The sequence below is a fragment of the Aegilops tauschii genome, chromosome 1 (genome assembly GCF_002575655.3).
Source record: "Aegilops tauschii subsp. strangulata cultivar AL8/78 chromosome 1, Aet v6.0, whole genome shotgun sequence".
Lineage (NCBI taxonomy): Eukaryota > Viridiplantae > Streptophyta > Magnoliopsida > Poales > Poaceae > Aegilops > Aegilops tauschii.
In genome coordinates, this window is record NC_053035.3 from 244,530,689 (window position 1) to 244,539,824 (window position 9,136).

General features: G+C 47.5%; 2 long non-coding RNA genes across 2 annotated transcripts; both read right to left on the reverse strand.

The window, feature by feature from the left end:
- Window positions 1-259: 259 nt before the first annotated feature.
- LOC109753415 (uncharacterized) lies at window positions 260-3,444 on the reverse strand. Its single transcript, XR_012205853.1, has 5 exons — window positions 1,658-3,444; window positions 1,415-1,579; window positions 917-1,112; window positions 704-798; window positions 260-605 (listed from the first exon to the last, which is right to left on the reverse strand). It is a non-coding gene; the product is annotated as an uncharacterized lncRNA (long non-coding RNA).
- A 765-nt stretch (window positions 3,445-4,209) lies between these two features.
- Window positions 4,210-5,193, reverse strand: LOC141043005 (uncharacterized). The gene is made up of 2 exons (XR_012205854.1): window positions 4,794-5,193; window positions 4,210-4,425 (listed from the first exon to the last, which is right to left on the reverse strand). It is a non-coding gene; the product is annotated as an uncharacterized lncRNA (long non-coding RNA).
- Between the last annotated feature and the right edge of the window lie 3,943 nt (window positions 5,194-9,136).

Sequence of the window (9,136 nt, forward strand, 5' to 3'; positions counted from 1 at the left end):
TTCAGCACCTCAGCAGCCGGCGGTTTCTTCACACTCAAGTGCACTCCTGGTCAAGCGAATTGCAATCACATCTCCTTTTAACAATTTCAGGAGGTTAAAACCCTTGTTTCTTCTAAAACGGCATGTTTTGCTAAAAATTACTCCCTCCGTAAACTAATATAAGAGTGTTTAGATCACTACTTTAGTAATCTAAACACTCTTATATTAGTTTACAGAGGGAGTATCATTCTTCAAACTTTACTATGTCATACATCTAGTCTTATCATAATCTGGATCTAGATCCATCCGTGATTTTGCATGCCCATAATTATACAAACGCCAATCCAGCAGACCATGTGTCTCCAATTTGTTTCGAGCCTTGTAACAGCAATACCCAGTCTGCATACATAACCAACTACCTGGATAATTCTGACTAACAAAATGAAGTACCTACATCAGGTTAACTAGAAAACTTCAGCATCTTTAAGCGTTGATATTCTGACCAAAGGGACTACACAAAAACTTTTCCAGCTTGATGATATCAGTCCAATTTCTCTTTAGTCGAATAAGGGCTATTTCGTCAACAAACAATAAGATGCAGGTCACCATTCCATCTTTTCATTGAACTGTAGAGAGAGAAGAAAAAACTTATTTTTCAGAATGATTTTTTTTCAAATAAAGGACTTCATAGAGTTAAGACGACATGCATGTTGAAAGCTCTAACCTTCCAATAGTCCCAAAACCAGCGACTCCCTGATTATCTTTAGTAGATGCACCAATGTACAGATATTCATGTGATTTACAACCCACACAAAACTACTATAAGATGGAACATTAAGCTTTGAATTTTCAGTTAGGAAAGAAATGATTGCACCATTTTCTTTAGAAATAGAACATATATAGATAGACATCCATTTAACTGGTATTTTAGATATACCTTTGTCTTAGTTTCACAGAGCACATCCAATTGACAATACGTTCCTGTCCATTCAAGATTGGAAGTCTGGTATCCCCGCTCAAGCACACTATCAAACCTCCAAAACTGTAATCTGATGGCCACGTAGACTGATCAACTGTAACACAAGACCACATATTGCACATGCTGCAGGCTTCCGATCACTTATGGTTAGCACCTAAATATTTCAGATATCATAATTAGATCGACTAAGTGATATGAAAGATCTCTAGTTCTCCACAATGATGATATGCATAACACCATTAGCTCCTTTTCCAAAAGTAAGTCACAATAGCGACTACATGACAATAAATGCTTCCAAAACACATCGTACAGTCAACAACAAAACTGAGGTCTGCATCTTACTACCTAATGATTTAATGAAGCCGCACAAAAATTAGAAACAAAAAGGTATTCTAGAGCTAAATGGTTTAATTCAACTGTAACAAAATTACAAGGCTGCAGAAGATTTGACCGTACCCGCTCGTGCTTCATCACGAAATTGTCAAAATTGATGTTGACAAAATTTCCAAGCCCAAGCCGTACGTCGACAAAATTCTATGTTGCCAAATGCTAAACATGAACCGGCTGTGTTAGACCAATGGAGCGGCATTCATCCATAGCCTGCAAATCCATCCGAGGATTCTGCAGAACAAAGCAAAAAATCAGCATATGACAGTCATGAAAGCTGAATTGATAGAAAGAGTTTACCAAGGAAATTACCTCGAGGTCAGTGTTGAGAAGTGGCAGCCGGCAGATTGGGAGACGTGGACATGCTGATCACACAGACCGGGGATGGGCTGCTCACACACCTCCACCACGGGTCAGCCACTCACATAAACACTTCAATTCCTTCGTTTGATACAACCCCAAGGTTTATCCCGTACTTTTTCAGCCCCCGAATCTTTATGAGAATTTCCCTCTCCAGCACTGAGTTCCCCAATCCGTCATACAAGAAAGCAAGAGAGAAACAGGGAGCAGGAAACAATAACATGTAAGAGTATGGTGAGGCAGGGGAGGGGGCCTGGTGCAGGTCTTGCTGACGACGTCCGCGCGATCCCGTCAGCAGCGAGGTGCGCCATGGTGGCGGTGCCGACGTTCCTGATTCTAGCGGCCGGCGCCCCGGCGGGCGACAACGACACCGCCCACCCGCGCCTCCGTCTGCATCAGCAGGCGGGCAGGTCAGGATCTCAGGGTGGATATGAAAATTTGGCTAGGGTTTGCTCGCAGAGATCGGCGACACGGCGGCGCGATGTCGGAGTTGAAGAAGAAGATGTGGCCCCGGCGTGATTCGGAGGGACACAGCGCGCGTTCTCCGGCGTGGCAACGTCGAGCTTCTCAAAGATCCGAGAGAGGCGGCGGAGAGGGAAGAAGGGGACCGTGGGGAAGAGACGGCGACGCACGATGTATGGCTGGTGGCAGCCTGGACAAGCTCATATGGGTAGCGGCATACGTGGGGTGAGAGAGGTAGCGGCCGGAAGAGGGCTGCAGGGTCCGGTGTGGGTTCAAGGCTTCGAACAGATAGCATCAGAGAGGTGTGTGCGTGCGGGGCTTTTCAGATTTTTCTAGCTAGCTGTTTTTTTATCGCGTGCGTTCGACGAGCTGTCGAAGTAACGAGGATCTCAGCCGTCGATCTGTATGTTTAACCTAAAATTAGGAATTTGCCCGTGCGTTGCTACGGGGTATAAATATTTTTATACATTAGCCCACAAATTACCTGTCCATATTACATGATTCCGTAAATAAATGTAAATCCAGTCCATAATTTTATATTTTAATCACTTATTGACTTACCAAACAAAATATGATTTATTTCGTAAGTCAATAAAGATGGGATAGTTAAGGCGATTTTCAAGAAATGGTCATTAGGAAAAATAGTTAACTGCCCGTGCTTTCAACAAGGACACAAAATTGACAATAGATGTACGCCTTTAGAATTTACATGCATATATATATATATATATATATATATATATATATATATATATATATATATATATATATATATATATATATATATGTCATCATTTTTTTAATGAAACGTAGTTGATTTTGTTCTACCATTAGTCGAACACTCGTCTTCTTCCGCAACCCCGTATCTTCATCTCCCCCAACAATGTTCGCCACCTTCGTTTATACCTCATCCGGCTCACGCCCACACTTTGAATTTTAAGCACAAAATCTCATAGTTGTTAACGTAAGACAGATTCACACATGGAACAATTACAAGATTTAGATAAAGAAAATTTATTTGTGAATTATGAGTAAACTTATCTTTCCTCTCATATTCTCTTGCTCCCATGAGCTCCTCCTTCCTAGCTTAATGCCATTGCGTTGCCATAGAATAGAAATTAAATAAAGTAATGAAACAATTTATCTAATTGAGAATTGTGTGTCAACATAATGGCATGTGGTCTCCATTCATATAGTAGCAAATTGATCATGTCCGCTTCTCCTTTTTTTTGGTAATGTCCGCTTCTCCTTCCCTCACATGCAATCCTCGTGCCTCCTTAGAGGCCATCTACTAAAGCGACATCTTTCTCTTTACTCTGCATTCCACTCCGTTTTCAATTATTGACATTGTGTGTGAGCTCACTTTGTAAAATCTCGTGTTTCCACATTTTTTGATCAATTTGAAATATTATTTTCATCTCTTTTGTTGACAATCAGTCAATTTAAAAGGAAAATTAAGTTAAGTGCCTCTCAAAACTGTATAAACATGAACAATGGTGAAACAGAAGAACGAAATCTTATTTTTCGAAAAAACATAACCCTCTCTATCCCAAACCGAAAGGAAAAAATAAGACTCTACCCTCTCTATCCCAAACCGAAGGAAAAAAAGAAGACTCTACCTTAGATATACATGGTTTTCTGTAGCTCAGGCTACATGGTACCCCTTATCTTTGCCATCCATTTATGCATCGCGATCTGTGCACACACATTTGTCTTTTTTGTTTCTCTCAAACGACACAACATATAAACTTTAAATTTTGCAGAACAACAATACATACTAACTACAACCTGGGAAAAACTTTCAGATTTTTTCATGCTTTTTAAATACTTGAAATAATATTTTTATTCAAAGAAAATCTCATTTTGTATATTTATATCAGACAAAAAAATCTGAATTTTTTTTCACACATTGATGTTCTAATGTTTGTTCGATCTGCAAAGTTTGAAGTTCATATGTTGTTTCATTTTAGAGAAACAAAAAAGAAAAATCTTGTTGTTGTTAGTTAGTTGGAGAGTACGGATCTCAAAGCAAGGCTAAAGGGTTGAGGATAAGAGGTTCCATGTAGCGTGAGCTACAAAGGAACTTTGTGGATATACATTGACTGCAAAATATCTGAACTTCAGGCCAAGTCACAGAAAGTTGTACACTCTTACACGCCAAAGCATATGATATAATCCCCTCCAGGTTCCAATCTTACCTTTATCCTAAGATATCCTTTCTAATCACATGTAGCTGCAGACCAAAGCTCCAGGCATGACTAAAAATCAAGAGCAATACGATGAGTTAGGAATGAAGTAGGACAACTAACATATGTGGTTAACAAAAAATATTGATAACTGAAAAAGATGATGCCACACTACTGTCCCACATAATATGTAAAGTTTAGGTTGTTTTAGGTCAACACACAATATTATTTCAGCTTAATTGGCCATATTAAAATCTTATAAAATCAGCTTCAGTCTGTCACCAATGAACTTTCGTTCTTAGTAGAGAATTTACATACAAAACTGACGTTGATACGATGTGGTAGAGGTAGAGCACTTGCATATTTATTGGGATCTACCAAAATCAAAACAAAAAGAAGAAGAAAAAGATTTTCACTGCCGTTGTGTGTATCCCACGTACCTTGGAATTAAGGCCGAACGAGGACCGCCACATCTGTTGTTCCCGCTGCTGAGTGCGAGACGGTGGACGTCTCCTCCACCGATGCCGCATGTGAGACGTTCGTTCTGGTGCGTCCGTGAGGAGGGGCGGCCTGCCCCATCTCTCCCCCGCTGGTGGCTACGCCGGCCACCTCCTACGGCGGCTCAGCCACGGCCTCCTACCAGGGTGAATGAGGACGAGGAGGACCGTCACTACTGCCATGGATCTGGAACCGAAAGGAGATGAGGGCTCACATATGCCGTCACCGCTCCCTTAGTTCGTCCACCGTAGCTGCCCTCGTTCGTCCGCCGCCACATGTTCTGCAAAAAAGAAAAATTGTTTTCTCTAGCTACTACTCCGTACAAATAAAAGAAAGGCCAATGGATTGGTGAACGAGGAGCTAGGTCCTTTTAAGTTCGGATCAGGTGAGAGTACGTTTTCGGCAAGGGCCCATGGATTGCTTAGGAGAGGGAGATCTGTACCAACAAGGAAAGATGGTGATATGACTCATCCGTGATTGATTACTCCCCGGTGATTTTGTTCTGTTACCAAATACTTGTTACGAACACAATTGATACGTTCCTTTTGATTGATTCATTCCTTTCTTTTTGAATGCGATTGGGTTAGCAGGATTGACTTGATTGCCCACCGTGAATTGAGTCCTTCCCGTGTGACCTTTATTGCGTTACTAATTACCAAAGATCTGATTGATCTGATTTGGCAGTCCAGATGAAAACCGGTTTAAATAGAAAACCAGATGGGTGGGGGGATAGAAAACGGTGGGAGGTGGGAACGTACGAGGGAGTTGAACGAAGGGGTTGGACGAAACGTAAGAGGGGAAACAGAACCTTGCGTTTCTTTTAGATGAGAAATTTAACCTATAAAGCCTGGAGAACCGCTAGGCAGGCGGAAGGTGGCCACGTCGCCTTTAAATCGCGAATGCCACCGCGTGTTAATTCGGTGCCCCGCTGGGGGGCATTTTCGTCATTTCACGCATTGGAGTATAAAAGGGAGCCGCTCCAGTGGAGAAGACCTAGCCGCTGCTCCTCCCGCACTCGCGCCGCCCCCTCTCCCCTTCCTCCGCCCCCTCCTCCTCCTCCCATCGCCGCCCCCTCCTCCTCCTCCCACGGTCGTCCCCTCCTCCTCCCCCCTCGCATCTCGTCCGCCCCCGGGTGCGGAGGCGAGCTGCTGCACCCACGCCCCTCCTCCAACTCCCCCACCCCTCCTCCAATGGCGCTCCCTCCTCGGCTCGAGCCCTAGGGCCGCTGCCGCCTGGCACCACCTACGGCCGCGGTCGCTGTAGGCAGCACCTTCGCCCGTCTTCGCCTACGTTGCCGCCGCCTCTGGTGGCCATCGGCCCCTCCGCCCCACCCACGGTTAGCACCGGCCCCCTCTCTGTTCTTTTTTTGTTTCATGTATAGATTTAGGAATTGATGGATCTGTGGATGGATGGTTAGATCGATGGATGTGTGCTTCAGAATCTGGCAAAGCACCTCTTGTATAGAGAACTATGAAAGTATCCGTCTTTTAATATTAGATATAGAAGAAGCCATCGGCGCTGCGGGTGACACTGATGCTGAGGAAGTAGAGCAGCGAACCGAGGTCCTTCATGGAGAACTCTGTGAAGAGGAGCTGCTGGAGCCGTCGAAGCAGAGCCGGTGTGGACACGGTGAGGACGATGTCGTCCACGTACAGCAAGAGGTACGCGATCTCGTCAGCTTGGCGAAGCATGAACAACGAGGGATCCGAGGGCGCGACAATGAAGCCAACGGCACGGAGGAAGGTGGCGAAGCGGTTGAACCAAGCACGGGGCGCTTGCCGTAGCCCGTAGAGGGACTTGTCGAGGAGGCAGACGTGGTCGGGATGGCGCTCGTCGACGAAGCCGGCCGGTTGCTGGCAGTAGACACGCTCGGTGAGGAAGCCCTGGAGGAAGGCGTTGTTGACGTCCATTTGATGGACATGCCACTCCCGAGCAGCGGCGATGGTGAGCACCACACGGATCGTCGCCGACTTGACGACCGGGGAGAACGTCTCGTCGAAGTCCACGCCCGGGCGCTGGGAGAAGCCGCGTACAACCCACCGCACCTTGTATCACTCCAGTGTCCCGTCCGCCTTGAATTTGTGGCGAAAGAGCCACTTGCCGGTGACGATGTTGGCGCCGAGCGGCCGTGGCACGAGCTTCCAGGTCTGGTTCGCCATCAACGCCATGTACTCCTCCTGCATAGCAGTTAGCCAATGGGGATCTCGCAGCGCGGTGCGGACGGTTTAGGTACGGGTGCAATGGAAGGGGTGACGATGGCAGTGAGCGAGGGATAGACGACGCGGTAAAGGGGAAGTGGTGCTCGTCGAACGTGACATGGCGGGAAACTATGACTCTCCCGGTCTCGCGATTGAGGCAACGGTAGCCCTTGTGATCAGGAGTGTAGCCGAGGAAGACGCAAGGGCGTGAGCGAGGAGCTAATTTGTGCGGCGCAGTATACGCAAGGTTCGGGTAGCAAAGGCACCCGAATACACGGAGTGCATCGTACGCCGGATGAATCCCGTGGAGTAGGAAGAAAGGGGTGTGGTTGTTACACGCGCGACATGGGCGACGTTGAGCACGAAGGTGGTTGTGGCGAGTGCCTTGACCCAGTAGGTGTAGGGCATGGAGGCGTGGGTGAGCATGGTGCGAGCAATGTCATTGAGCATCCGTAGAATGCGTTCTGCACACCCGTTCTGTGGAGAAGTGTAGGGACACGACATGCGTAGCTGGATGCCTTCCGTAGATAAGAACATGCGAGAGGAGCGATTGTCGAACTCGCGACCGTTGTCACTTTGGATGGTGAGAATGTTGAGATGGAAGTGGCAGCGAACGAGCGCATGAAAGTGTTTTATGGTGGGAAGGACGTCAGATTTTTGGCGTGGGAAGGTCCAGACAAAGTGACTATAGTCATCCAACAATACAAGATAATACTGAAATCCAGATATACTAGTGACAGCCGACGTCCAGACATCACAGTGAACTAGTTGAAACGGAAAGAAAGATACATGGTCCGAGGACCCAAACGGTAGTCTAACGTGCTTCCCAAGCTGGCAAGCATGACACACGGACGACAGGGCACCATGGCTTGGCGTGGACAACGAGCGAAGCGTGCTGAGGAGGGAGTCATGGCTGGGATGACCCAGCCGCTGGTGCCGTGTATCGGTGGAGACGACAGTGAGGGTGTGGTGTGATGGCGTGGACGCGGACGCGGACGTGGACGTGGATGTGGACACGGGGTAGAGCTCGCCATCATCATCACATCGGAGGATCACCCGCTTCGTCCTTCGTTCCTTAACAGAGAAACCACGATCATCAAACTCGACATTAACAGGGTTACCGCGAGCTAGGGCTTTGACAGAAATTAGGTTTTTGATGAGGTGGGGAGATACGAGGACGTGGCGAAGCGAGAGTGGTGCTGTGGTGGTGGGAATGGAGGTGTGGCCAGTGTGTGTAACCACGAGCGAGGTCCCATCACCAACTGTAATGCCAGAGGAAGTATAGGGGTGGGAGACGGAGAGCATACCAGAGCTCGACGCCATGTGCGACGAGGCACCTGAGTCGAGGTACCAGTCCGCGGTGGGCGCCGGCGGCTGGGGTTCCTGGACGTGGAGGGTGTTGAGGGCCTGCACCAGCCCATGCTGATCCCACGCCAGGGCGGGTGCCGCACCGTAGAGGGGGTGCGGCGGCACGGCCGGAGTCCACTGCAGCGGAGGAGCGCCAGGCGGGATCGGGTGCGGCGCGGCAGCCGGAGGTGCCGCCGTGTTGTAGTAGTGGGAGACGGTGCCAGCGAACGGAGGCGAAGCCACGAGACGAGGCCCTAGAACTCCAACACCTGGGGCATGGGGATGCAACAGCATCGACCACGCATGGACCATGTCGGTCCATGGGGTGGTGTTGGTCGCCGGCAGGGCAGGTGCGCGTGACGAAGAGCCCTCGCCGGAGTTGGAGCCACCGATGTCGACCGCCTTGCCCTTTGCTACCTCTTGAGCACTGCGTTGGTTTTCCCTTGAAGAGGAAAGGGTGATGCAGCAAAGTAGCGTAACTATTTCCCTCAGTTTTTGAGAACCAAGGTATCAATCCAGTAGGAGACTACACGCAAGTCGCCTCGTACCTACACAAACAAATAAGAACCTTGCAACCAACACGATAAAGGGGTTGTCAATCCCTTCACGGCCACTTGCAAAAGTGAGATCTGATAGAGATAATAAGATAAATATTTTTGGTATTTTTGTGATATAGATTGAAAGTAAAGATTGCAAAGTAAAAATAGATTGGAAACTTATATGATAGAGAATAGACCCCG